Source organism: Psammomys obesus, unplaced genomic scaffold, assembly GCF_907164565.1.
Source record: "Psammomys obesus unplaced genomic scaffold, mPsaObe1.curated_primary_1811, whole genome shotgun sequence".
Classification (NCBI taxonomy): domain Eukaryota; kingdom Metazoa; phylum Chordata; class Mammalia; order Rodentia; family Muridae; genus Psammomys; species Psammomys obesus.
In genome coordinates this window covers 8,328,701-8,356,300 of record NW_026591918.1, presented here as the reverse complement: position 1 = coordinate 8,356,300, position 27,600 = coordinate 8,328,701, and the positions used below count along the sequence as shown (strand labels likewise).

The 27,600-nt window shown below is 39.1% G+C and overlaps 1 protein-coding gene across 3 annotated transcripts in view; it reads right to left on the bottom strand.

Moving 5' to 3' along the window:
- Positions 1 to 27,600, bottom strand: part of Sfmbt1 (Scm like with four mbt domains 1) — a 105,684-nt gene that overhangs the window by 61,170 nt on the left and 16,914 nt on the right. For all 3 annotated transcript variants that reach the window (XM_055612344.1, XM_055612343.1, XM_055612346.1), the window contains exon 2: positions 13,388 to 13,549. The gene's annotated coding sequence lies outside the window, so the exon portion shown is untranslated. The remainder of the gene's footprint in view (positions 1 to 13,387; positions 13,550 to 27,600) is intronic.

Genomic DNA, 27,600 nt, shown 5'->3' with positions numbered 1-27,600 from the left:
AGATAGATAGATAGATAGATAGATAGATAGATAGATAGATAGATAGATAGATAGTTAGTTAGTTAGTTAGTTAGTTAGAGGATAAAATAAAAATTCACTCCAACATCCTTACCTTTACAAAAAAGAAACTGAACCTCTCTCTAACGAAACAGTGCATTGAGAAAAGGCAAACTCCTTCCAGTCACAGAAAACCCAGAATTGGTTTGTGCTCTAAACACTTAGACATGTTCTCATTTCATTTTCACAAGTTTAACGCAAGCATTATATAGTAATAGGTTTATAACTAGAAAGCCAAGGTTCTGGCAAAACCAAAAAACCTACTCAGAATTCAAGTCTGACTCTAAAACACAAGCATCTCCCATATGCTATTTCAGTTATTTCCAACCATGACTGAGAATAACACAGTACAAACATGCTTTTCTATATCCTATGCACACAAATGACTTCCCTACTCCAAGAGTTTTCAGAGTATAACCACTACAAAACAGTATCTCCTGAAATTTACAATAAACTCATCCGTTCTCTTATCTCACAAGTGTTTACTAAAAATCACCAATGTAAAATGAAGCACATTTCCTAAAATGCATTTATACCTTAAATAATTTCTCTTACTCCTATTGTTTATAGAAAGGTTTTTTTTTGTTGTTGTTGTTTTTGTTTGTTTGTTTTGATTTGTTTTGTTTTGGGAGTTCTAAGACACAGAAAAAGAATTCAAGAGTTGAGTATGATAAAGAAAAGGTTTTAATATTTATTTTTACTAACCTGTAGAAATTAAAGATTTTCTTCAAGTGTAGGCAACAAATCAGTAACATTAGCAGTAACTGTAACTTTCCCACCACAGATCATAGATAATCATATAACACTATAGATAATATGTAACTGGTATTAGGATATGAAAAACAGCTCAATTGTAAAGTGCTTGACAACATACAAAGACCCTATCTTTAAACAAAAACACTGCAAAATACACATGCAATAAAAATAGAAGCAAAGATATGATTACTACCAAGATCACTAAATAAAACTGGAAAACTAACGAGTGTATAAACTGGACAGAAAAAAGGCAATGAAACCTTTGAAAGATCATAATTCCTCAATTATCAAATAAAAACATATTAAAATGGTTAAATTCTGAAAAAAATACTAACAAAACACAAAAAAACTTTGTTGTAAAAAAACTACAAATATAGCTGGGTGTGGTGGGGCACGACTATAATCTCAGCTCTCTGGGAGGCAGAGGCAGGCATATTTCTGTGAGTTCAAACCCAGACTGGTCTACAAAGAAAATCCAGGCCTCAGAGAAATCCTGTCTCAAAAAACAAAAAACAAACAAACAACAACAACAAAAAATTCCCAACCCTAAACCACAGCTGTGTTAAGAAAGCACCTGAAAGAACAATCAACTAAAAACTTGCTCTGTGAATGGCTGTGCTGGGGCCTGTTATTATAATGATGGCAAAACCATATTTTTTCATCTCTTTTCATTGGTAAGCCTTAAACAGAGACAGGACAACCCACTCATAAAACTTGCTGGGTTATAATGTCTACATTTCAATGATTTCTACTCATAAGTGATAAGTATAGTCATTACCCTCTAAATGAAAAAACCTATTCCATAGAGAGCATAAAAAAAGGTGGGGGTGGAGACGGGGGGTAGGGTTGGAGAGATGGCTCAGAGGTTAAGAACACTGGCTATTGTTCCAAAGGTCCTTAGTTCAATTCCCACAACCACATGGTGGCTCATAACCACCTATAATGAGATCTGGTGCCCTCTTCTGGCCTATAGGCATACAGACAGGCAGAATACTGTATGAATGAATGAATGAATGAATGAATGAATGAATGAATGAATGAATGAATAAGTAAATCTAAAAACAAAACAGATAGCCCTAAAACAGCTAAAATAACACGTTGGGTACAATCAGTGATATGAGCAGCTGAGTTGTTCAAACCTGCCCAGAGAAAAGCTTTCTGCTAAATTTACTTTTCTACCAAAAAAAAAAAAAAAAGATATGATATTAAATACAAGAACTGTGCCACCAGTTCTTATATAATCCAGACAATAGGTTCCCCATGGAGTCTTGAATTTATTCAAAATGAAACAAGCATTCACTGTACAGAAGCATTAATCCAAGTGCAAAACAAATTTCACCTATGATGACTCACCAGCGGCTTATCATATCTAAAAACAACAGTTTTCTCATTTAAAGCATATTCATTATTTTCACTATAAGGATAAACAAATAAATCCTTAAATGTATAATTTGTCATGTATCAGCATCCTCACAAATTACTGAAGCATAGATAGATAGGTAGAGATAGATAGATGTGACTGGTTTTAGACTATAAGTAAAAAATTTATCTCTTCCTGTAAATAACTTGTATTTGACAGAACTGGGTATGCATGTTAGTTGTTAGTTTGCCTAGCATACACAAAACTCTGGTTTGAATCCCCAGCACTATAATCAGGATGCGGTGGCTATAATCCTAACACTAAGAAGATAGAAGCAAAATGAGTAGAAAGTCAGGGTCACAGTGATTTGGTGCCATCTGGACTACAACATTGTCCCCAAGAAGGAGACCAAAAACAAACAAACAAACAAAAAAACTGTTGCTGTTTTTATTTTGTGGTTGTTTTTACTAGTACTGTATTTTGAAATAGTAAGAGTCTAGCTGGACATAATGGCTCACATCTTTTTTTAAGATTTACTTATTTGTTGTGTTTACAGTATTCTACCTGCCTGCCTACAAGAGGGCACTAGATCACATTATAGATGGTGGTTGTGAGCCACTATGTGGTTGCTGGGAATTGAATTTAGAACCTCTGGAAGAGCAGCCAGTGCTCTTAACCTCTGAGCCATTTTTCCAGCCCTTGGCTCACATCTTTAATCCTAGGCACTCAAGAAGCAGAGGCAGGCAGGTATCTGAATTTGAGGCCAGTTAAGTCTACAAAGTGAGTTGGAAGGAAGGAAAAAAATAAAGGTAGAAAGGGAAGAAGAGAGGAAGGGGAGGTAGAAGGAGAGAGAGAATAGAAGCAGTAAGAGTATAGAACTGATTTTTTTAAATTATAAATTCTAATAATTAGTAGTGGTTTTAAATTATATCAATATTTTACACATTCTAAGAAATTATTAGAAGTTGAGTATCTGTTCATCTGAAGTTCATCTGGGATCAGAAGTGTTTTAAATTTCGAATTCTAGAGTATTTGCATAGACTGCCAGTGAGCATCCCTAATGAACAATTTAAATTAGAAATGCTCAGTGTGTATAACTAAGTATATTACTATATTTACTCTTGCCAAAATGCTCTCATCATCCTGTTACTTTTAGATAATAACCACTTTAATTACTTTAAGAAGGAACACTATTTATAAAGGTTCTTCTTTAAATAAACTGACATTTGATGATCACGGTACCAAGCACAATGCAACATATTCCATTCACCCCATCAACATCTGAAACACTCCCACTTCAAGGTCAAGGAAAGGAGATCTGATGAAATTGTATAATTTACATACAACTCATAAATGAAAGACAAATTCAAATCCTAAATTCTTTTGCAACCAAACTAATCTATTAGCAATCCAAAAAACAAACAAACACACAAACAAAGAACATGAAAGGCTTTGTTTTTTCTAAAATGGATTTTCTCATTGTCTCTTATTTCCTCTCAAACATTTTACTGTATGTTCCACTGCCTCAATATAAGAAAGAAGAAAGAAGACATAAGTAGCTACAGAAGTCCTTAGAACTCAAACCAATGAATCAGTTGACAAAAACTAATAAACATACCTGGGCACTGTTCTTGGTAATAGGTTTTCCATTGTAAAAAGCTCTAAAGAACAACAGTACATCTAGTGTATGTTAGGCCTTGCCCAGCTATGCTACATTCATTATACCCATATCACAGAATCAAGCGTCACTAGGGTCTACTCTGGGTTCTTTCAGCATTGGACCCTTTTTTGGTTTGTAGTTCAGTTTTGTTTCTTACATTCATGTATGTGTGTGTGTGTGCATTTGCATTTGTGTGTGTGCTTGCAAAAGTGCATGCACACATGTGTACTTGTATGCACACGTATGGAAGTCAGAGGACAACTTGTGGGAGTTGGTTCTCTCCTTCTATCACGAGATCCTGAGATCAAACTCAGGTGTCAGGCTTGACACTGAGTACCTTTACCCACGAAGCCATCCCAACAGCCGAGGAGTGGACCCTCAAGGACAGGAAAGGCATGGGGCTTACATTTATAACACCAGTAATCTGAAGGCTGAGGCAGAAGGATCGCAAATTCAAGGCAAGACTGAGCAAGATTCTTTCTTTAAAGGAGGGGTGGAGATGGCCCTTAACCTATGTTGGCAGAGTGAAAATATGAATAAATATACAGTCAAGGCTAGGAATGTGGGTACTGTAGGGGTAGCAGCCCTTGACTGTCATGTTCAAGACCCTGAGTTTCATCCCTAGCATTGTAAAGAGAAGAGAAGAGAAGGAGAACACAATTAATATAAACTTTAATACAGTCTAGATTAGATTGATTTTAAAACTGTAAGACTATCCAAAAACATAAAAGCAACCCCATCTCAAAAGAGCTGTTTTAAAAGCTGAAACAATGCTGCAGTCGTAAAAATAAAAACAGACCTCTACATAGTCACTTCCTATAGTCATATTTTTAAATACTTAAAACTTTAGTGAATATATAATGGAATTTTACTGTATTTTAATGTGTGTTATATATAATATATATTATTTATATAATAATATTTTAAAAGACAGAATAACAAGTTGGTGTAGCTGTAAAGAAACAAAAACCTTCAAGGTATTCATAGGAAATATAAAATAATATGGACCCTCTGGTAAACAGTTTGACAATTCCTCAATAAAGTTAGCACACACATACCAATTCTACTTGCAACATTAACTAAAACATACATCCACACAGAAATCAGTACAGGAATATTCACAGCAACATTAATGATAACCGCCAAAAAGTAGTAACAACTCAAATGTTCATCCATTGAGAATGGATAAAATGTGATGATATATCCCTTCATCAGAATATTACCTAGTAATAAAAAGAAATGAAATACTGATATACACTAACTCCCATGGCATTCAAAAACATTATGCTAAATTAAAGAAGTCCACCAAGGAGATCACACATTATAAAATGTTACTTCTACAATATACCCAACACTGACAAGTGTAGACACAGAAATAGATAAGTGCTTATCAGAGCTGGGAAAGTAGAAAGAAATAAGAAGAAAATAACGGCTAATGAATATAAGGTTTCTTTTTAAATAATAAAATATTCTAAAGCTAAAGTATGGTGATGATCATACAACTCTGTAAGTGTATTTAAATACCTTTGTTTATTTTAAAGTAGATGTGCCTTTTCTAAAAATAAATAAATAAATAAATAAATAAATAAATAAATAAATAAATAAATAAATAAATAAAACCGAAACACTATTTTTGAAATAAGGGAAAAATAAAGCTTACAATTTATTCTTTTTTATTGTTCTTGTTTAGATGCAAAGAGATTTATTTCATCAGAAACAATGTGGTTAGCCTGATAGCACATGCCTTTAACTCCAGCACTCAGAAGGCTGAGGCAGGTGTGTTCTCTGTGAGGTCAGCCTGGTTTTTTTGGCCAGCCAGAGTTACATAGCAAGATCCTGTCTCAAAACAAACAAACAAACAAAAAACCCAAAAAAGCACATACAGTCAGGGCAGGGAACGCAGCTGAGTAGTGCAACAACTGCCTGACGTGTGTGATGCCCTGGGTTTGCTTCCCAGCACCACCACCAACAATGAAAGTTATTTTTTATTGTCTTTCTAGTACTTGCCATTCAACAGTAAAAGGAACAATTCAAACACTATTTAACGTGACAACACAGTCGTTTGTAAACTTAAAGGACTAAGTACAAAAAATCATTAGAACTTTAAACCCATACACCCACATCCCAAGTAGGTACAGCTGGATGGGTGTGAACGCAGCAGTCCCATGGATCAACCCAACACTCTGGAGTTACAATCACAGCCTTAGGTCACAATAGCACAACTTTCACAGATTGCCTCAAGACATGAGCAAGTCAATCCTGCTTTAGTGTAAAGTAGCAATAAACTTTTGTTGTTTGCTTCTTTAAGACAACAGAAATCAATGCATACTTAGTAATCAAGATGTGTAAGAACTAGACGATTAAAAAAGAAAGTTAATTCTGCAGAATCATGTAAATTCTAAGAAAAGGACCTTCCTTTATTTTTTTCACCACCTGTTGCAGTTGCTTTTGGCTGCTAGACCAGTGATTCTCAACCTGTGGGTCATGACAGCTTTGAGGATTGAAGAACTTTTTCACAGAAATTGCATGTCGGATGTCATGCCTATCAGATATTTACATTGTGATGATTTCATAACCATAACAACGTCAGTAATTTTACAGTCGGGGTCCCACAACAGGAGGAACTGTATTAAAGTTGTTGCAGCATTAGGAAGATTGAGGACCACTGCTCTAGACAAAACTCGAACTACTAAACAAAATCCCTTTTTCCTTCTTGCCCTGTAGCATAGCAGCCCCAGTTATCCCTTCTGTACCAAGCTCTACTACATTGATTCAAAAGAACAGCAAAAGCATGCTCGAATGCAGCCACTTCAATACTAAAAGAAAAAGCTCGCCTGTGTGGTGTCCTGATGCCTGGCCAAGATGCTTCTGACCCTTTCCTCTGCTTCATTTTCACAGTATGATGTTTCAGTTTAGCCTTGTTCAGCATTGTTTGCCTCGTTCACATTCCCTTACTCCCTCTTCATTCTGGCTTGTTTCTTCACTGGCATTGCAATTTGCCCAGATCACCAAGCCTATCACCAAATCCAACGTTTTCCCTCTTATAAGCTCTTCTTGCTCTGCTCTGCACAGCAATACAAACAGTAAACTTCAAGTCCCTAAGCATTTATCTCTGCTACTGTGACTCTACTCTCCTGGTTTTCTTTGTTCTTCCATAGCTAATTCCTCTGTTGCCTTTATTAAGATCTGACTCTAAAGGTTAGAATTCTACAGGGTTTGGTATTGAGTTCATTTGGAGGGGGGGGGGAGTGTTCGTTTTTGTTTTTGTTTGTTTGTTTGTTTGTTTTTTACATTCACATTTGGCATTCTCTTCTTAACCCGTACCATGCATACTCGTGGTTATAAATAATACCAATGATTATCTGTACTAACTCTCTGAGCCCTAGAAACCTATGTCCAACTAACTCATTTGGAACCTCCATTTAATATTCTGTGTGCAAACAAAACTGAATTCTAATTCTATTCCAAACACAATTCTCAGGTTTTCTCATCTCAGTACTACACAGTCAACTGAGCTTTACTTTATCAGCTTTACCTTATCAATCCTTGAACAATCTGGTCCCTGTTTGCCATTCTATCATCTTTGCATTCAAACTCCCTCTTTTTGTTTCTGTGATGGTGAACCTTGGCTGTCAACTTGATTATATCTAAGATTAACTAAATGACATGTCTTTGGACAGGACTGTAACAGTTTTCCCAGAAGGATTAACTGCAGGGGGAGGGCACACTCTCCAAAGTGGACAACAACTTTCTGCCACAGCCCAGATATAAAGATGATCAGGCATGATGGTTCACACCATTAGTCCCAGGACTCAGAAGGCAGAAGCAAATGGATCTCTGGGAGTCTAGGGCCAGTCTGGTCTACAAAGTGATCAAAGCAAACAAGGAGTTTCAAGGGAAAAGCAGGGATGCTTTTGCCTGCCCACCTTCACTCCCTGCGATTAAGTGTATCTACCTTGTTCCTATGACTCCACTGTCCTTCCCTGAAGTCAGAACCCAGATCCTTCACATTTCCAACAATAACTAAAGAGTAGCAGCTCTCCAGGAATCTTCCAGATCTTCAGTACAAGATTAGGACTGCTGAGGCACCCAGCCTCACTGACTACCAAGTTCTGAGCCTGTCTAGCATGTATATGGCATCTGTTCAACTACTCTGCCTATATTCTGTAAGTCAATCTAATAAACTTGTTAGAACACACCCAGGAATGGAACTGTGTGAAAATGCTGGGTGCTTGCGAGAAAACTCCAAGAAAACAAGACGAGAACCTTGTGACCTGTTTCTTCAAAAACACAAATTTGTTCTTGGATGTGTTTCCATGCTCTTCCCATGTGTAGCAGATAGGGGTGAGTTTACTTCAGATGTTGTTATTCATGTGCCTCTTATAAAAAAACATGCCATGTGTGTCTTGTCCTTGTGAGTGTACACTTTACTCAGGTGAATCTTTTTAACCTTCAGAGTATAAATTGTCTGATTCTCTGAATAAAGTTGGCTATTGCATAAAACTTTAGTCTGCCGCATTTTTAGGGGTCCCTCTCCCAGGTCCACGCTGCCAACTAGAGTGGTAAACAAACTCTCTTTATAAGACATACTCATCCTACTGTTTCTGTTTCTCTAGAGAACCCTGAGTAGCAGAGCATCTAATTCACTAGCCTCCAACCTCAGGGCTTTTTGCAAGAACCAGTTCCTCACCCTGAGAGCTCTTCACAGAGCTTCTTCTTGCCCTTCACATCTTAGTCTAAAAGTCACTAGTCCAGGAAAGTTTCCTGGACTATATTAAGTACAAACATCTCCATCCTGTTTCTACCATATCTCTTAGATTTGCTGTCTAGCACTTATCACAATAACCAGATTTCATTTATTTCCTTGTATTTGTTACTTTCCTACATTCCTGCAATATAACCTTTTGTCTCTTTGGGGTAGTATACAGGAACAATGAATATTTGTACAATGAATGGCAGATAGAAAGAATGAATCAAAGGGGCTGGAGAGATGGCTCAGCGGGTAAGAGCACTGACTGCTCTTTCAGAGGTCCTGAGTTCAAGTCCCAGCAACCACATGGTGGCCCACAACCACCTGCAATGGAATCTGATTTCTACTTCTGGTGTGCATGAAAACAGTGTTCATATGCATAAAATAAATAATTACATCTTTAAAAAAATGAATCAAAGGTGGAAAAGGAGAGCAAGGAAGAGTGAACACATTTCCAACCTATACCTCAGTTTTGTAATAACAATTCCTGAAGAAGTCTTCATAAGACATCCAGCCTTCTGGGGAACATCTGAGGACACAGTGAGATAAGACTTACCCTCTCAACCACTGTGAGTCACAGAGTTCTACCTCAGCACCTTCCTACAAGAATCTCCTATAACCACTTCAACAACAGAGCAACTTCAATGGAGGAATAAAATGCAAAAGGATAAGTTACTTTTATTTAACTTTAGATCATTTCTCCCAGTATTTTAAAACACTTTAGCTCAGACTGGTACTTCAAATTCGGGAAGGCATTACAGAAGACCACATGCAAATACAGCAGAAGGTAGCAGTCCACAAAGAAAGCCCTCCTCTCCAGTCTGTATACTGTGCTTTCTACAGTATAGAGGATACCCTTTCTACAATATAAAGTAATGTTATGACTGTCAGAGATTAAAAGGTAAAAATTAAGCCCTCATTTACTAGATGAGACAATGAACAAAGAACCAAAAATAATATAAATAATGTAACAGATTTAACAGGTGAGATGGCTTGGTGGTTTTAAAGTATTTGCTGCACAGGCCTGACAAGCAGAGTTAGATCCCTGTGGCCTACTAGGGAAGAGGAGAATCAACTCCCAAATGGCCTCTGACCTCCAGATGCACACTGCTGTGCATGTGCCCTTGCTCACACAAATGCATGTCACACAGGTTTTCATACACACAATAGTAATAATCTTTAAAAATACTATTATGGGTGTTTGAGGGTTGTTTTGTTTTGTTTTGGTCTAGCTGGTTGCTGTTTTGCTATGGAAATAATGTGATCTATAAACAAATTAATACAAGTTTATTTTTACTTTGTTTTGGCTTAAGTGATTTTTAAATTCCTATTATAAAATCAGGGGATAGCTGCCAGCTACAGGTTTAAGAAACCATTATATCCTTATAAATAAATCTATGAAGATAGTAAAATGGATCCAGACAAGAAGTAGCACAAGGAAAGAAATTAAAACCAACCTAACAAATGATTTAAGCTGGTACTTGACGATAAATTATCTAGCTATTTAATATTACTCACTGAAGATATTGTTTTATTTTATTGATATAATGCCTTGCTTTATACATCAAGCTAACCTCCAACTTGCAATCCTTCTGCACAGTCTCCAGAATTCTGTTGTTATAAGGAAGCACCACTGTGCCCATTTTAAAGATGCTTTTAAATATCAAAATCCCTTAGATTTCTGGTCTCTAAGAAAAGAAGAAAGACCCTGCATTTCAGGAAAGTAAGTCAAGGCAGAACCCTAACCCTATAAATGTGATCACCCACACAGACTACCTCTCTGCCCCGCCACCGAGCTCTCCTATCTTTGTTCTATAATGGGGTCTGACCATTGCCCAGGTTGGCCTCTAACTCACAAGCTCAAGCAATCTTTTTTAAGTGAGGCTAGCGAAGAAGGCTTCTTGATCTATCAATAACACACCTCAAATACCTAAGAAACAGATTCTATGGGCCATTCTTAACTGTTCTAAAGAAGCAGGAAAGGGCAAAGGACACAGAAACACTCTACTATTTTCTACTTCTATTTAAAAAAGAAAATATTGTAATCTAAAATGGATTAGCTAAATAAAATACAGACCATAAAAGTTTTTTATTCAGCCTTATAAAGGAAAGAAATCTTTGACACACGTGTGTTAAACATCAAAGTTATAGCATGGATAAACTTTGAGGACACTATGTAGGTTAAACGAAATAAGTCAATTACACATAAATAACCTATGACTTGGCAAATATTTATATGAGCATCAAACTTAGTCAATTTCAGAGAAATTAAAGACAGAAAGGTGATTTGCCTAGAGCTAGACAGGAAGAACGAGTTTACTATTTAATGGGTATGTATGGCTTTTCAGTTTTACAAAACAAAGTAGATGTATTTAATTTCACTGAACTGTACATTTAAAAGGATAGATTTCATTTCATAATAAAAGAAGTAGAAAGTAGGTTGCCATGACTGATTTTTAAAACTAGTTAGTAATCAGATTCATGCCATAAATTATAATGAGCATGAGACATAAATGTGGCTAACAATCATGTATGTTTAGATTTTAGTGTCTTTAGTCATAAAGTAAAAAGGAAAAGATGGAAGAGAACTCAGTCTTGGCAGTAAGTCCTTGAGTAGTGAAGAGCTGGCAATGGGGAGATGGGGGACATTAAACAGGAACCACCACACAGCCCTGGAGCATCCTAGGCTTATAACAGAAGGGCCCCTAGCAAAGCTTGAAAAGATGCTGGTTTGATACTTGAGGTAACATGTAATCTGGGACACCATTGGCTCTAAACACAGATTTATGGAACTCAAGGAAATGAGCACTTAATCACACTAAGAGATCCTAACCACACTGAAGACGTGTTCCTGTTGAATGCCATTTCTAGAGGCTTAGCTGAGCTTTGTGGTCAGCATGCAGATGTGTCCGGGCTAAGCTAAGATCACTCCTCAGCTTGGCCAACATGCAGATGTGACCCGGCTAAGCTAAGATCACTCCTCAGCTTGCTTACGTTGCAGACACAGTCTAGGATATGACCCTGTGCTAGTCTTTGCTGTTACAGTCCACACTACTCAGCTTAAATCTGTCCTATATTTAAGGCTTTTTTCTAAATATCAAATTAAATATTCTCTACTATGATACCATCTTAAGGTTTCTATTGCTATGAAGAGACACCACGACCACGGAAAGTCTGTTTTGGGGAGGGGGGTGGAGGAAAGGGGAAGCACAATTTTACTTTAATAAGAAACAGGTCACATTTTTTATCTTCAAGCAAATCCTTGAGCCCAAAGAAAGTAGAGGTACAGCTTTATCATCTTTATAGGATCTGGCTTGCCTTTTTACTCCATTCCCCACCCTCACCACCCTTTTCACTTCCAGTATAGAATCACAGCAACTGTTATAAAGGAAAACACTTAATTGGGGATGGCTTATGGTTCAGAGGTTTAGTCCATCACTGTCATGGTGGGAAGCATGGTGGCATGCAGGCAGACATGGTGCTGGAGAGGTAGTTACGAGTTCTATATCTGGATCCACAGGCAGTAGAAAGATAGAGTGAGCCACTAGGCCTGGCTTGAGCTCAAAGCCAACTTCTCCACCAAGGCCACACCCACTCCAACAGCGCCACACCTCCAGTGATGACACTCCCTAGGAGTCTATGAGGGCCACTTCATTTAGCTCCATGATACATATTGGTATACGGCCTCACACCACACTTCCAACTCTCTCCGTGAAGCACCAGGCCTGAAATCTACATTTCTAACCCATCAGCAGGGCTCCCATCAGGTTCCGGGTGCAGCACTAGCAAAAGCACAAGTTCCTACTTGTCAGGGTTCCCGCAGCATGGGTTTCCACAGGTTTTGGGGGTCCTGGCTTATAGATATATTTTTCTGTTGTTCCTTAAACCCCTCATTTTGTGACAAATTCCTAGAAGTACATATCCCCTTTAGATCAAAGCACCTGATGTTTTCTGGCTATACATGATACTTGTGTGTGTTAATTTTTGTTAACTTGACACAAACCTAGACATAGCTGGGAAAAGAAAATCTTAACAGAAATTATTTTCACCAAACTGGCCTGTGTCTATGATACATTTTCTTAATCGCTAACTGAGACAAGAAGGTTCACCACCAGCAATGCTCTCTCTAGACAGATTTGTAAGAAAGGTAGCTCAAAAGGCCAGAGAAGGCAAACCAGGAAGTGATATTCCTCAAAGGTTTCTGTTTCAAGGTCCTGCCTTTAGTGTCTACCTTGGCTTCCCTCAACGATAGACTATAACCTGTCAGCCAAATAAACCCACCCCTCCCCAAGTTGTTCTTGGTCGTGTGTTTTATGGCAATCTAAGACAATATCTCATCAAAATAAATTTTTGTATATTTTTCATGCTATTTAAAAAAATAAAAACTTCGAACAAAATTTCCCTGAGTATTATTAGACCATCTCCTAGACTGGAGACCAAGAAACAATAAAAAAATAAAAAAAAATTAAAAAAAAAAACTTTATAGAAACATGTAGTCTAGCAAGGGAGAAAAATAATACACAGGATAAATAAATAACATGAAATATTGGAAAAGGGTGCAATTTAAGTCATCCTAAGATGATTTCTGGAAAAGACCCCAAGACAGCGAGGGATCCAATCACACTCACCTCTACAAGGAGAACATTCCAGTAGAAGGCAAAGCATGTGCAAAAGCCCTAAGGAAGGAGCCCCATAGCAGGCTGGAAAACAGCAGAAGTCGCCTGCGGTGATAGCAGTTCATGGGGTAACCACAAAGCAAGAAGGGAGCAGATTCTGACTAAAGGAGCAACATCATGCAACTTACCTGTTACTCCGAATCCTGCTGTATCAGCCACAGATGGTACTGGACAAGTTCAGAGGACAGCGAACAGCCAAATAAGCTTAAATGACAACTGAAACCAAGCTGGTTGAGGGCGCTGAGCAAATTCTGATCCTTAGAAATCCAAGAGATGGTCCCAGAATCTTCCTAGAATTCAAACAAGAGAAATTTCTATACATGGCTAGTAAGATGGCTAAAGGATACTTATCACCAAACCTAGTCACCTGAGCTAAATCCTGGGACTCACATGGAAGGAGAGCCAACTCCCAAAAGTTGTCCTCTGACTCCCACACAGGTACAGTGGCATACATGTATACATATGAAAAACATACACAATAAATAAATCAGAAGCTGGAGAGATGGCTCAGAGGTTTAAAGCATTTACTGCTCTTGCAGAGGACCCAAGTTTGGTTTGCCTTAAATCCCAGCACTACAGAGGCAGATATGTATGAGTTTGAAGTCAGCCTGGTCTACGTAGCAAGTTCCAGACTAGCCAGGGCTTTCTGCTGCTGTGATAAAACAGTCACCAAACCCAACTTGGGGAAGAAGGAATTTATTTGAAAGCTCACAACTTTCAGGTCACACCTTTATCAATGAGATAAGTGAAGCAGAGGCCATGGAAGATTGCTGCCTACTGGCTTGTTCTCCATGGCTTGTTCAGCTTGATTTTTTTTTTTTAATTTTACATTTATTTCTCAGGGTAAGAGAGGCATGCCATGACGTGATGGGAAAGTCAGGACAAACCAAGGATAGCACCAATGACAGTAAGCTAGGCCCTCTCACATAGGTCATTAATCAAAAATAAATGTCTCACAGACTTGCCTACAGGCCAGTCTTCATGGATTTTCTTAGTTGAGCTTCCTTTTCTCCAGATAACCCATGCTTACGTCAAGCTGACAGAAAATTAACCAACACAGAAAGGATCAAGTTTTGTCCTTTCCCCTCCCCTGGGCTGGTGAGACGGCCTGGCCTGCGAGGGCACTGACCTCAGTCTGAGTGCCAAGACCTACATGGTAGAAAGAGAGAACTGTCTCCCATGGGCTGTTTTCTAACCTCCATACCACTACAAGTTTGCCACAGCATCCATGCCCTCCCCGGCACACACATGCAATAAATGCAATTTAAAATTTAAAAGCTTTACGCTTTTAATTAAAGCAAAATTAATTTTCTAGCAAAATATAAACACGACCTGGAAAACCAAATTTCTAAGATGTTTACATTTTAAATAAGTGCATTGAAAGTATAAACAGCAGGCTGGAGAGATGGCTCAGGGGTTAAGAACACTGTCTGTTCTTCCAGAGGCCCTGAGTTCGATTCCCAGAACCCACAACCATCTATAGTAGAATCTGATGCCTTCTTTTGGTGTGCGGGTGTACATGCAGATAGAGCACTCATATATATGTAAAATAAATAAATTTTAAAAAAAGAAAGTATGAACAGCAAAGTAATAGCTGTAATAAAATGCACTTCATCTCTTCTAAAACTTACTCCGTCAGTACTCTCCAGAAACAGCCAGGAATTAACATTTTTGGCCCTTTCCCTTCCATTCTACTTCAATCAACTTCATTTTAAAAATTGATAAAAATATTTTATTATGCCAGAAAAGTAAAACACTTTAAAACACACAAAACATTAATCAAAACAGCAAATAAACTAAAACAAAAGCATTCCACATAACTCTCCCTCAGCAATTAGAGAGAAATACGGGAGCTTTACGGACAGTGTAAATCTTAAAAGCTGGGACCCTTTTCTCATATACTGTAATTCTTATTGTGCTGCTGTATTGACAGTCTCTGACGCCAGGCTGCTCATTCCACTCCCAGGCAGTAGCTGTGGGCCTTCCCACAGTTCTGAGTCTCACTGCCCAGAGATGTCTCTAGCTGCTGCTACCTTCAAAGAGGAAGAACTGGTAGGAGCCTCACAAAAATTAAACATAAGGAGGAGACAGCCCAGAAACTCATGGCTCACGAAGTTATTTTTAAAAATATCAAATTACTCAGAATGATCTTTTCTAGATCCCACCATTTGCCTTCAAATTTCATGATTTCCTCCTTTTTGATTGCTGAGTAGTATTCCATTGTGTAAAAATACCACAATTTCTGTACTCATTCTTCCGTTGATGGACATCTGGGTTGTTTCCAGGTTCTGGCTATTACAAATAAAGCTGCTATAAACATGGTTGAGCAAGTATCCCTTTTGTGTACTTGAGCAAACTTTGGGTATATACCTAGCAGTGGTATAGCTGGGTCTTGAGGAAGCACTATTCCTAATTGTCTTAGAAAGCGCCAGATAGATTTCCAGAGTGGTTGTACCAGTTTACATTCCCACCAGCAGTGGAGGAGGGTTCCCCTTTCTCCACAACCTCTCCAGCATGTGTTGTCACTTGAGTTTTTCATCTTGGCCATTCTGATGGGTGTAAGGTGAAATCTCAGGGTCGTTTTGATTCTGAGTGAAATATCCCAGAAGGAGAAAGACAAACACGGTATATACTCACTTATATAGACCTATAAGATATGACAAACATAATGAAATCTATACACCTAAAAAAGATAATCAAGAGAGCGGACATGGGGTAAGATGATCAATCCTCATTTAGAAAGACAGATGGGATGTGCAATGAACGTATGACAGGAGTCTACTGAGCGCATCTGAAAGACTCTAACTAGCAGTGTTTTCAAAGCAGATACAAAGACTCATGACCAAACCTTCGGCAGAGTACAGGGAATCATATGAAAGAAGGGGAGTTAGTATGATGGGGAAAGGATAGGAGCTCCACAAGGACCAAATATATCTGGGCACAGGGTCTTCTCGGAGACTGTCATTCAACCAAGGACCATGTATGGATATAACCTAGAACCTCTGCTCAGATGTAGCCTGTGGTAGCTCAGTAACCAATTGGTTTCCCATAGTAAGGGGAACAAGGACTATTTCTAACAGGAACTCAATGACTGGCTCTTTGACCTCCCCATCCCCCAAGGGAGAAGCAGTCCTGTTAGGCCACAGAGGAGGGCTTTGCAGCCAGTCCTGAAGATACCTGATAAAACAGGATAGGATGAATGGGGAGGAGGTCCCCCCCCCCATCAGTGGACTTGGAAACGGGCATGGTGGAGATGAGGGAGGGAGGGTGGGGTTGGGAGGGAATGAGGGAACGAGACACGGCTGGGATGCAGAGTTAATAAAATGTAACTGATAAGAAAAAAAATTAAATTAAATTAAAAAAAAAAGAAATACCAAGCACAAAAAGAAAATCAAATTACTTTCTTATTAAAAATTATTTTATCCATTAAAACTTTAAATATTTTGCCTATACAGTTGTACATATCTATAATCCTAGCACTTGAGAGGTAGAGGCAGAAAGTCATCCCTGGCTACATAGCAGGTTTGAAGTCCAGTCTTATCAAAAAATAATATAACAATCTGTAAATATTTAAGCCTATTAGTAATTTTTACAATAACAATACAATATCTGAGTAAATATCCTTAGACCAATTAACTCTATAGGCTTTCCTCTCAAAATAACTGGTACTCAAAACAACTCTACAAAGGTGGTAGCTCATACCTCTGTCAACATTTCCAAAGTAGATGCTTCCCCTTTCTGATAGCACTTAAATCACAAATTCAAGGGCATAGAATTTACTCAACTTTGCATTCCTTAAACCTCAAACAACAGTGCTTCATATCACAGCTAGTTAACATTTATCACATGCATTTCTGTATTAGACCAAGATACCTACCTCACTAATCTAAGTTTAGTCTTAGTGTGCCCAGTGCACCTGGTAGAAGAATTGGATAGGGTCATTAAAGAGGCCCTGTAAATTCGTTAGGTAGTATCCAGAAGAAATTTGACTAGTTAGTTCTCAGTATAGTGAAATACTATCAAGAGATGCCTCCAATGTATGTTTCCCCCACCTGTTGTGTAAACAATGTATGGTACAACTTGTCAGAGTGTCCTGTTGTTTATAATCTTTCAAAGTGGAAAACAAACAAACAAAAAACTAGTTAAAGCCAGGCAATGGTGCCACATACTTTTAATCCCGGCACTCTGGGAGGCAGAGGCAGGTGGATCTCTGTGAGTTTGAGAACAAGCTGGTCTACACAGCTGAGTTCCAGGACAGCCAAGGTTACACAGAGAAACCCTATCTCAAAAAACCATAATTAAGTGGAAGCTTCTCTGGTGGTACCCGAGGCATTGCTCTAGGGGTATGGCGGACTGCCATTAGGAGTCATTTTATTCCTGTAGCAGAACGATAGTATTGTTTTCCCCTCGGCCCATGACCTGTCCAGCCTCAGGCTCTTGGCCGCCCGAGCAGCGTCAGCCTTTGAGTTCTAGCTCACGGAGCGGGCCTTAAATCCAAGCAGAGAGCTGTTTACTCAGACAGTGTTTGTGCTGCACCACCGTACCCTACAGCTAGGTCACTGTTGTTGGCCACAGGGCTTGCAGCTGGGCTATCGCTACCTTTCTACTCAGGTATTATGCAGAATACCTTCCAGTACTGTGAATAAGAAATCATTAAGAGTGAAGGCTCTAGTTAGCTAACAGCTCTACTTCTCTGTGATCAGTGAGATATGTATGTGCCGTCTTCAGCAACAGAGTCTTACCATCAGTTTGTGCAGAGCAACCAACAGCCTTGGCAATAACCTGAGATGTTTGGGGCTCCCATAGGGTCCCGTTGGCCAATGACTCAACTAGAGGTAACCCATTCCTTGTACTAGAGGTTTCACTTGATGGCGAGAGATGTCTAGCTGGGGCACTGTCTTCCCTGTCATTTAGTGATTCCATTTAGACTTCTTTCTTATATGTATGTATTTTAAGAATCTTCTACAGTAGTAGGTTAGGAAGGCACTTGAATGGAAACAATACACAGAAATGTGAACATAAACTGAGGAATAGTCTAAAGTTTTTCCAATAAAGGATAATAATTACAAATTTTGACTGCTAAGATATGTAACACTTGTTTTCTTCAAGTTAAACAGCCACAATCTTCATGAGATCAGCTGAGCCTGCTTGCAAGTGCCAATCATGACAGAGCCTGTGGACTTTTAATATTCTCTTACGGAAGGTGAGTATGTGGAGAACTGAGCTGTTCAACCTCCAGTTGTTCCTTTTAGCCATTTGTATGCAATTCTGCCCTTCTGCCCTACCCACAGAAGCTCTTAGAGAGGGCACCCATGTTCCTCCTGCCAGTACCCTTTCCCCCATGCTCTAGGAGTAAAGGCAATAAACTCCCTGATTACCACAGGCTGAATTCTGGTGGAAACCTACTGTGGTTTGTCACTGAGGCTTTATAAGGAAGCAGGCACTGTTTGTCTCCTCAGGGAAAGAAATTTTCACAACACTGTAAAGTTCAACCACAGAATCTCTTAAGATTACAAATAAAAATTCTACAACAGAACTGGAGTGCCATGTTTGATATCCCCTACTAAGTACCCCAGAGATAAACCAACTTTGGGGACCAATGTGGTATCTCAGCAGGTAAAAGTCCCTTCCTACGCAAGCCTGACAACCCAACTTTCATCCCTGGAACTCATGTAAAGGATGCAAGGTCTTACACCTGTAATCTACCACCCCTACAGTGAGACCGGAGGCAGAGATCAGAAGAATCACCTTACAACTCACAAGCCAGCTAACCTGGAGTACACAGCATGACAGAAACAATAATAAAGATCCTGCCTTAACAAGGTAGGAGACAATGAACTCCCAAAAGGTGTTCTATGACATTCATATACAGGCAGTATGTGTGTGTATGTGTATGTGCCCACAAATATATTTACACAATCCATACATACACACATACAAACAGATAATTGTAATTTTTGATGCCAACTTTTAAAAATGTGGCCATATCTCTTGTCAATGAACCAATAATATTTAAAAACTAAGAAATCAATATTAGCCAATGTTGTAGAACCCTGGCCTCCAAGCATAATAGCCATTACCATTTAATCAGACCAGCTGCGATTACGCACAAGTCACTCTCAAGCTTTTTGAAGTTCCCACAGAAGAAAAGTATGAAGAGAATCATATTCTCACGTGAGACTCCAGCTATTCACTCCTTGCACTCTACCTGACCCCTAGCTAATATAATTCTGCCCCAGTTCTAGGGGGCACTACAGTAAACAGAGTTGAAGGTTAAAGTTTGCAGGGTGCACGGGTGACTCCATCTATGCAGTTACAGAAGTCCTCTCCCATGCTAGGGCAAGATGTTTCCGAGTTTGCTGTTTGGGGGAGGTGTCACAGTGTGAGCCAAATGAACTCACTGGTTCCCCAAACAAAGTTTGGTGGAATCACTCCTTCAGTAGGCTGGTGGTAGCCTGCCTGGAGAGAACAGATGGTTTGTTCACATCTCCACTGTGAAAGTTCATCAGACAATGAAAATGTACAAACTGGCTACATGTTTACAAGCACCACGTTCACAGGCCTTGGACTTTAACCATGGTCAGCGACGTGGTAGTCCACGGGCATCTTTAGAGGTCTCTCTTCTCCTAAGACTCAGTTAGCAATTCTTCCTACACCACCTTTTCAACAATGTGGGGACAGAAGGAGAGGGAGAAGAAGACCTATGTGTGACTCTATCTCCAATTCCTTACTCTCCTTCACCCAATACCTCTCTACCTTCTGCATCTTGAAAGGCTGGGAATGACTAGAGAACAGTCCATCCTCACAAGAATGCTAGAAAAAAAACAAGTCTTAACATTTTTGTTAATACAAAAATTTGTTGCCATTAGTTTCATGATTCTACTTGTAGTGGAAACAAAAACAAAAACAAAAAACAAAACTCAAAAAACCTACACAAATAAGGAACTGACTAAAATTACCTTGCATCATGTGAATGAGCTGAACAGCAAGTGCTCTCAATCACTGAACCATGTCTCCAGCCTCTTGCCACCTTATTACTATTTTAGTCATAATTTTTAAAATGAGGTAAGACCACACACAGTGATGCATACTTTTAATCCCAGCACTCAGGAGGCAGAGGCAGATAGATCTCTGATTTCAAAGACAGCCTGGTCTGCAGACTGAGTTCTAGGACAGCCAGGGCTATACAGAGAAGCCCTGTGGGGTCAGGGAGGACTTAAGTTCTGAGACCAAGATCTGGGGAAAAAAAAAAAAGCAACAAAAAAGACTAATGCCTGGTAAGAGTACTCTTTCTGACTACAGCTATGTGCTACACAACAACATTCTGTCGTTGATAGACTGTGTACACACAGTGGTCCCATTAGATTAAATCTCCTACAGAAGCTGTAGTTAGCACAGATGCCTTAGTTTGTGTAAGTTCTCACCATGATGAAATTGCCAAGTAACACATTTTTCACAACATGGCCCTTGCATGACTGCCTTTGTGGCACAAACTGAATTCAGTAATACAGGTGGATGAAGGATTAGGAGTATGAAGAAGTCCCTTCTGTCCTCCTTCCTTATGACCACAGTAACTTTTAATTTTGTGCCATAGTGCTAAAAATACTCCACTCACTTTTTAAAGCATATTCTAATTTGTATGTGTTTGGTTCCACGATAACTAAAGTTTAAAAGCCTCATTATCTAGTAAGTCCACAACGAAAGTCCAGTTACATATCATATTAATATGAAATGCATATCTTTAGAAGTGGTTTCATGTAACGGTTTCTTTGTAAGCTAACTACAAATTGTAAAATTATTGAAGAGTCCAAATTTCCTAAATTTGCCCCAATCAATCCCATTCAGTAAAACTCTAAAGGTCAACACACACACACACACACACACTCTTCAGAATTTCCCTAAAGTTCCCCATACTGAAGGAGGAGAGGGGGAAAAACAGACAAAGCCTGTTGCCAGTGAGGCCTCTTCCACCCCTGTAGATGTCTTTCTATCTGCGGGATCATAGGCTCTCTCCAGATGCAGGCAGCACCGGTGCTCTCCAGTAAGAGCACACATTTATTAATAATGGTGGGAGGCAAGTGGATCAAAAGACTTGTTTCTGAAATTGCAATCCTGCTCCTGCAAGGAACAGGCTCAGTTACCCCAGGACGACGGAAGCTCCCACATGAAGCCTGAGAACTAGTTGCTTCTTTGTACCTACTCCCACAAAAATTAAAGGGAATGGCTGAAGGTTTCTGCTAAAACAAAATGAACCGTCAAACATCTAAAGATGCTGTTCTCTTGGGAAAATGGATATTATAAATTACTGTGATTTTTAATTATTATTAATTTTTATTATTAGTTAATGTGTATGTGTTTTGCCTGTATATATGTCTGTCACCATGTGCATACCTGGTGTCTGCAGAGGCCAGAACAGGGTATCAGATCTCCTAGAACTGGAGTTACAGTCGGTTGTGAGCCACCATGTGGCTGCTGGGTATTGAACCTGAGTCCTCTGGAAGGGCAGCCAGTGCTCTTAATCAGTCCTCTTCCAAGCCCAAACTACTATATTTTTTACTACTATAATTTTTAGAAGTGAAGTTAAGGAAAGGGACCTTGCTAGCCTGAAACATTAATCAAATAAGCACTGTTCATGAAGTGTGGTAGAACACATCGTAATCCCAGTGCACTTAAAAGAATTAACAGAATCATGAGTTCACTGCCAGAGTGAGACTGTCTTGAAAGAAAGAGGGGAGGAGGGAAGAAGGAAGGAAGAAAAAAAAATAACTGGAAACAGCAAAACATGACAGGATACTGGCTTCTCACTTTCAAAACTGAAAAAAAAAAAGTCTCCAAATTACTTGCTGTTCACATACCTCCACTTTACATACATACACATCCAAACACTGTTCTCAGTACTAGGGAGGCCATGAAGCCTAAAAGTGTAGGATTCTGACCTCCAAACTAAAAAAGCCTTTACCATCTTCACCAGAGAAGCTGTGACTAACTGCAAAAGACCCTCAAGATCAAGCAGTTCCTTCACAGAGAAAGGGGTGGGCGGTTCATCAGACCCTCAAGCTGGATTCCAGCCACTTCTGCCTTTACCTCCCTTCCAGCTACATGTAGTTTCGCAGAAGTTACACGAAGTCTTGGGAGGCCACAAAGCACACAGAACTTGGAACACAACAGCTGTGAAGAAGTCGTCACACTGGGTGAGACCTAGCAATGCTGTTCTGGATTCACCTACAGTCCTGTACGTAACCTCTCACCCACACCCTGTTTAAAAAAAAATAAAATAAAGTAAAACATTAGTTCACAAGCTGCACTTTGGTGGAATTGTTACTTTGGTTTGTCCTTGACACCTCATCTAGGAGGAGTGGATGTTTGTTTTTATCACTCCAGGAAAGGCTAATGCAACAAAGATAACACAGTTCTCACCTACATGAAGTTCCCAACAGTAAATACAAGCAACAAGGCATTAGCGAAAGTACTTCTATTTTTCCAACAAGGAACAATATGGAAAATATTTTTAAGTAGATATGTCAGTTTTAATATTTATTAAGAATGGTTTAAATTCTTATAATGAATTACAATTAGCTTAAAAAACATTCAGATAGTAATAATCATCACGAAGAAAAACAGTGACAAGAAAAGAGCATCAAGAATAAAGGTAAAAATGATCAGGGATGAGTCCATTGAGCTGACCCCTTACTGTAAGACTTGGAGTCTCACTGTTCTGCTCAGGAGCTCAGGAACCCTTCCCAGGAACTCTCACAGACAGGCAACGCGATGCAAAAGCAAGAGGTTTATTGCTATAGCGATTGGGTCGCCCCTCCAAAGACAGGAGACAACCCCAAACATGCAAAGCACAGGGTTTTTATACCTGAAAATCAGACCACTTTTGCTCTATAGTTTACAGCTGGTTGTTTCTCAGAACAGTTCACCCCGCCCTTCAAGAGCTATCTGTACCTGGCTTCAATTCAAATAATCACAGTTGGGTTTTTTTTCCTCATTCCCAGGTTGTCCCTCATTACAATGAAAGGAAGCTAAGTCCAGCACACTTTCAAGGTATAAAAAGTCCACATGGATACAGTATGGGACAACTGAAGATGGTAGAAGTAGGCAAGGAACAATCACAAAGGGCAGTGTGGGTCACAAAGGAGTTTGGATTTTATTTTCATCCTCATGGAAGGCTTCTGACTGGCTCTAAGCATGGGAATGAGATCTTAGAAATCACTTCTCATTTAGAGGAAAATAACATTTTTAAATAAAAATAACTTCAGAAATGCTGTTCCAGCCTATTGTTTCTGTGCCTTCAGTTGTAACTTATCTAGTATCTATTCAAGGTAGGTTCTGTGTATGGTACTAAAGAAGAATAACAAAACGGTCTCTAACTTTGAGCCCACAGAACAGGGAACATTCAACAAATAATTAGAAATGGAATATAAGAATAGAATATGTAGAACACTGTATGGGCCCAGGAGAAAAAAAGGTGATTAATACAGCCTCAAGCACTCCAAAAAGAAGCCGTGCCTTACAAGGTAAGCAGGAACTTGGCTGATTGAAGCGAGACTTCTGGAATTTTGGTTTCTTAAAAAAAAAAAAATACAGTAATATTATAAGAATATGTGTTTGTTTTAATCCAAGGTGTGGACTGCTTCCCTGCAGTTGATAATAATTTACCTTGTGCTCCAGCAGAGGAATGATTTTGCCAACTGAAGATAAGTTTCTGTTTATTGGAATTCTAGAGACTTATCAGAGGGTATATAAATGCTAGGGCCCCAATAGGTGGGTTGTTGGATGGTTTGTAGGTTGGCTGCTGTTTGTTAAGTGTTCTATTATGCAAAGAAGAAACAAGAGGAAGAAGAAATTAGATACCCTGACAAGCTCAATGCCCCTAATCAGCAGGAAGTACTCCAATAGGTGGCCCTGGCTTACAAGATCACCATCATCCCCTTTCCCAGTAGTCCTACAGCATATGCCTGCTAATGGGACAAGGTGATGAGATAGGGTGGCATCCTAAAGAAATGATAGATCTAAGGCAGTTTAAAGAGGCCGTGATTTCACATGCAATGCAGTTACCTTATGTGAAACAAATTCTAAGTAACTGGGCTACTCAAAATAGAATGATTCCCCAAGACTAGAAAAGACTGGTGACATCGGTACGAGATGCCAGTCCACAACTGCAATGGTTAACATGGTGGAGGGAAGCCACGGATACTGAGCAGCAGATACAGCCAGGGGAATGAATACAGTAAAAGATGAGTTTCTGGGTGAAGGGTGGTATTCTGATAATACAGGAACAAGACTCAATTTGATGATGCCACTATAAAACAATGTTGATTAGCAGCTTTAAGAGCTTGGGAAAAAAAACTGAGGGGCCTGGGAAAAGGTTCACTTCATTTACAAAAGTTATACAAGGCTCTGAAGAAGCCTTCACTGATTTTTCATGAAAATTAGTCTCAGCTGTGAACAAAGCCATATCAGATCCTGATGCAAAACAGGTGTTGATAGAGACCCTTGTATATGAAAATGCAAATACCAAATGTAAAACAGTTATTAGACCATTCGGGTACAGACAGCGCCTATGTATGAGTGGAAAAGAAATACAACAGACACTGCTTCTAAAGTATACCATGCTATTATCATAAGTCAAGCTACAGCTAGAGGTCTCTGATATTAAAGCCCAGTGCTTCAATTGTGAGAATTTGGTTATTTGCAATGGAATTGTGACCAAGCCACTAAATGTCTCAAATCTCAAAAATGCCCAGTGCAATAACTGTGAGAAATATGATACTTTTCACTGGAAAAGTGAACAAAAGCCATTTCTAGCAGCAATGGGTTTTCCAAATATAAACCAGAGAGGCCTAGGCTTCCAGGAGTGTGCGGGTGATATGGAAAGGGCTACCAATGGACTAGTGAGTGCAGGTCCAAGACAGATATCCAAGGCAATTTCTTGCCATTGGGAAATGCCCTTTGGAGCCAACCTTGAGGCCTTACAGAAAAAAATGCATTTCAAACAAGAGCAGCTGAGAGTCACCAGGTTATAGAAAAAAACTGTGGAATTAAACCAGTCTATATACTATAATAATGTGTTAACATCAGAATGGGAAGCCAGCAAAAGTTTTGTGTTGGGGAACATGGACTTGCTTATATTTCCACAGGAAATGAAGAGCTGCAGATACTAACAAAACTGGTAAGGATTAGAATTGAGCAGATGTCTCCTAAAAACCTTGGCCACTAATCAAAAAGGGTTTATTTCCTTAAAAATGTCTGTGTTTATAATTTCCCACTACACCTACCATAATTAATGGCTTAAAAGAGAAAGGAGGAAATGTAGTGAGAATTTTGGAATTTTGGTTTCTTTAAAAAAAAACACAGAAGCTGATTGCAATGGTGCATGCCTATAATTCCAGCACTCAATGATTTTGAAACCAGCCTGGTCTACAAAGCAAGACCAGGACAGCCAAGGCTACACAGAGAAACTCTGTCTCCAAAATCCAAAGAATAAACAAACACAGAAATGTTATAAGAATATGTTTTCATTTTAGGCCCAGGTGTGGGGATATGGCGCTGCTTCCCAGTAGCTGATTATGATTTGCCTCGTGCTCTAGCAGAGGTGTGCTTTTGCCAGCTGCAGACAGTTTCTGTAACTGTGATGTTTGGAATCCTGGCAACTTTCTAGAGGGCATATAAATTCTAGAGTCTTGACTGGTGAGTTGTTGGGTGGTTGCTGTCGGTCAAGATTTGTTATGTAGTCACAGGCAAAGAAAAGACAAGAAGAAATCTGATATCCTGACAGCCAAGATCAAACTTGCCAAGGACACCACTTATCAGCAGGAAGTAGTCTAATAACATTGCCCCCATTTTCCCTATATCCTATTTTTCTCTATCTAGTGCTAGGGGGTTGGAAGGGTAGAAGAAAAGGGGGGGGGGAAGGGCAGAAGAAAGAAGAACCAATAAAGTAGCAAAAACCAGCAACTGTTGGTGGCTTATTCCTCTAAGTGCTACCTTCAAACCACTAGTGATATAGAGGAAAACTCAAACTACTGAAAACTCTTCCTCTGAACTATTTACACACAGATTACTGAAGTAGACCTGGGTAGAAAAGAACTAATACATGGAACTTGCAACTGTGACATCACACAGGTTTAAAAAAAAAAAACTCTAAAAATATGGTAGGGTTTCTGTTTTGTTCTGTTTTTAAGACAGGGTTTTACCTATCTCAAGGCCTCAAACTCTCTAGGCAGCAGAGAATGACTTTGAATTTTCACCCTCTTGCCTTCACCTTCCAAACACTGAAGTTATAGGCACGCACCATCATGTCTGGTTTATGCTTTCCTGGAGATTAAAACCTCCGAATGCTAAGCAAGCACTTTTACCAACTAAGCTACATCCCCAGACCAGAAGATCTGGTTTGCTTTTTTTTTTTTTTTTCTTTCCATAATACTAAAAATGTGACAATCTACATATCATTTCAACAAGTGGATCTGTGTTCCTCTTCAGAGGTGCAAAGTGCATACATGTGAAATATACATTAAAAATTACTGCTTTTGGGCTGGAGAGATGGCTCAGAGGCTAAGAGCACTGGCTGTTCTTCCAGAGGTCCGGAGTTCAATTCCCAGCAACCACATGGTGACTCTTAACCATCTATAATGAGATCTAGTGCCCTCTTCTGGTGTACAGGCCTGCATGCAGGCAGAATACTGTATAAATAATAAATAATCTTTTTTAAAAAATAAAGGGGGGGCTGTAGGGATAGCTCAGAGGTTAAGAGCACCAGCTGCTCTTCCAGAGGTCCTGATTTCAAATCCCAACACCCACATGGTGGCTCAAAACCATATATAGTGTGATCTGGCGACCTCTTCTGGCATGCACGTGTACATGCAGGCAAAACATTGTATACACACTAAATAAATAAATCTTTTTTAAAAATGCATTAGTATCTTTATAACGGCATAATGTAGTACTTTATACAGTAACTCATTTTAATGTAAAAACATTTATGTACAACTGTAGAGAAACAACTACAGAAGACAGCTGGAACTAAAAATCAGGTTGTAATTTCAAAGCAGAGTTATTTGATAAACTGGAAAATATTTTCTTGGTAGAAAATAGTAAAAACGACAACATTTCCCAATAAACCCATTTAAACCAAATATTAGCTGAATTATACACATAAATATTGTTTAGATTCTGGGATCCAGAAGAAACCCTTTCTTCATTTGTTCAAAGAGCCATGTTTTATTTTAAGTAAGTTGTGCAAATAAGACTTCCCATTACTCTCCCCCTCCACTGTTTGGTTTCCCCGGCAGGTCATTTTACCATAGGCTAACTCAATTCAGAAAGGCCTAGCCATGCT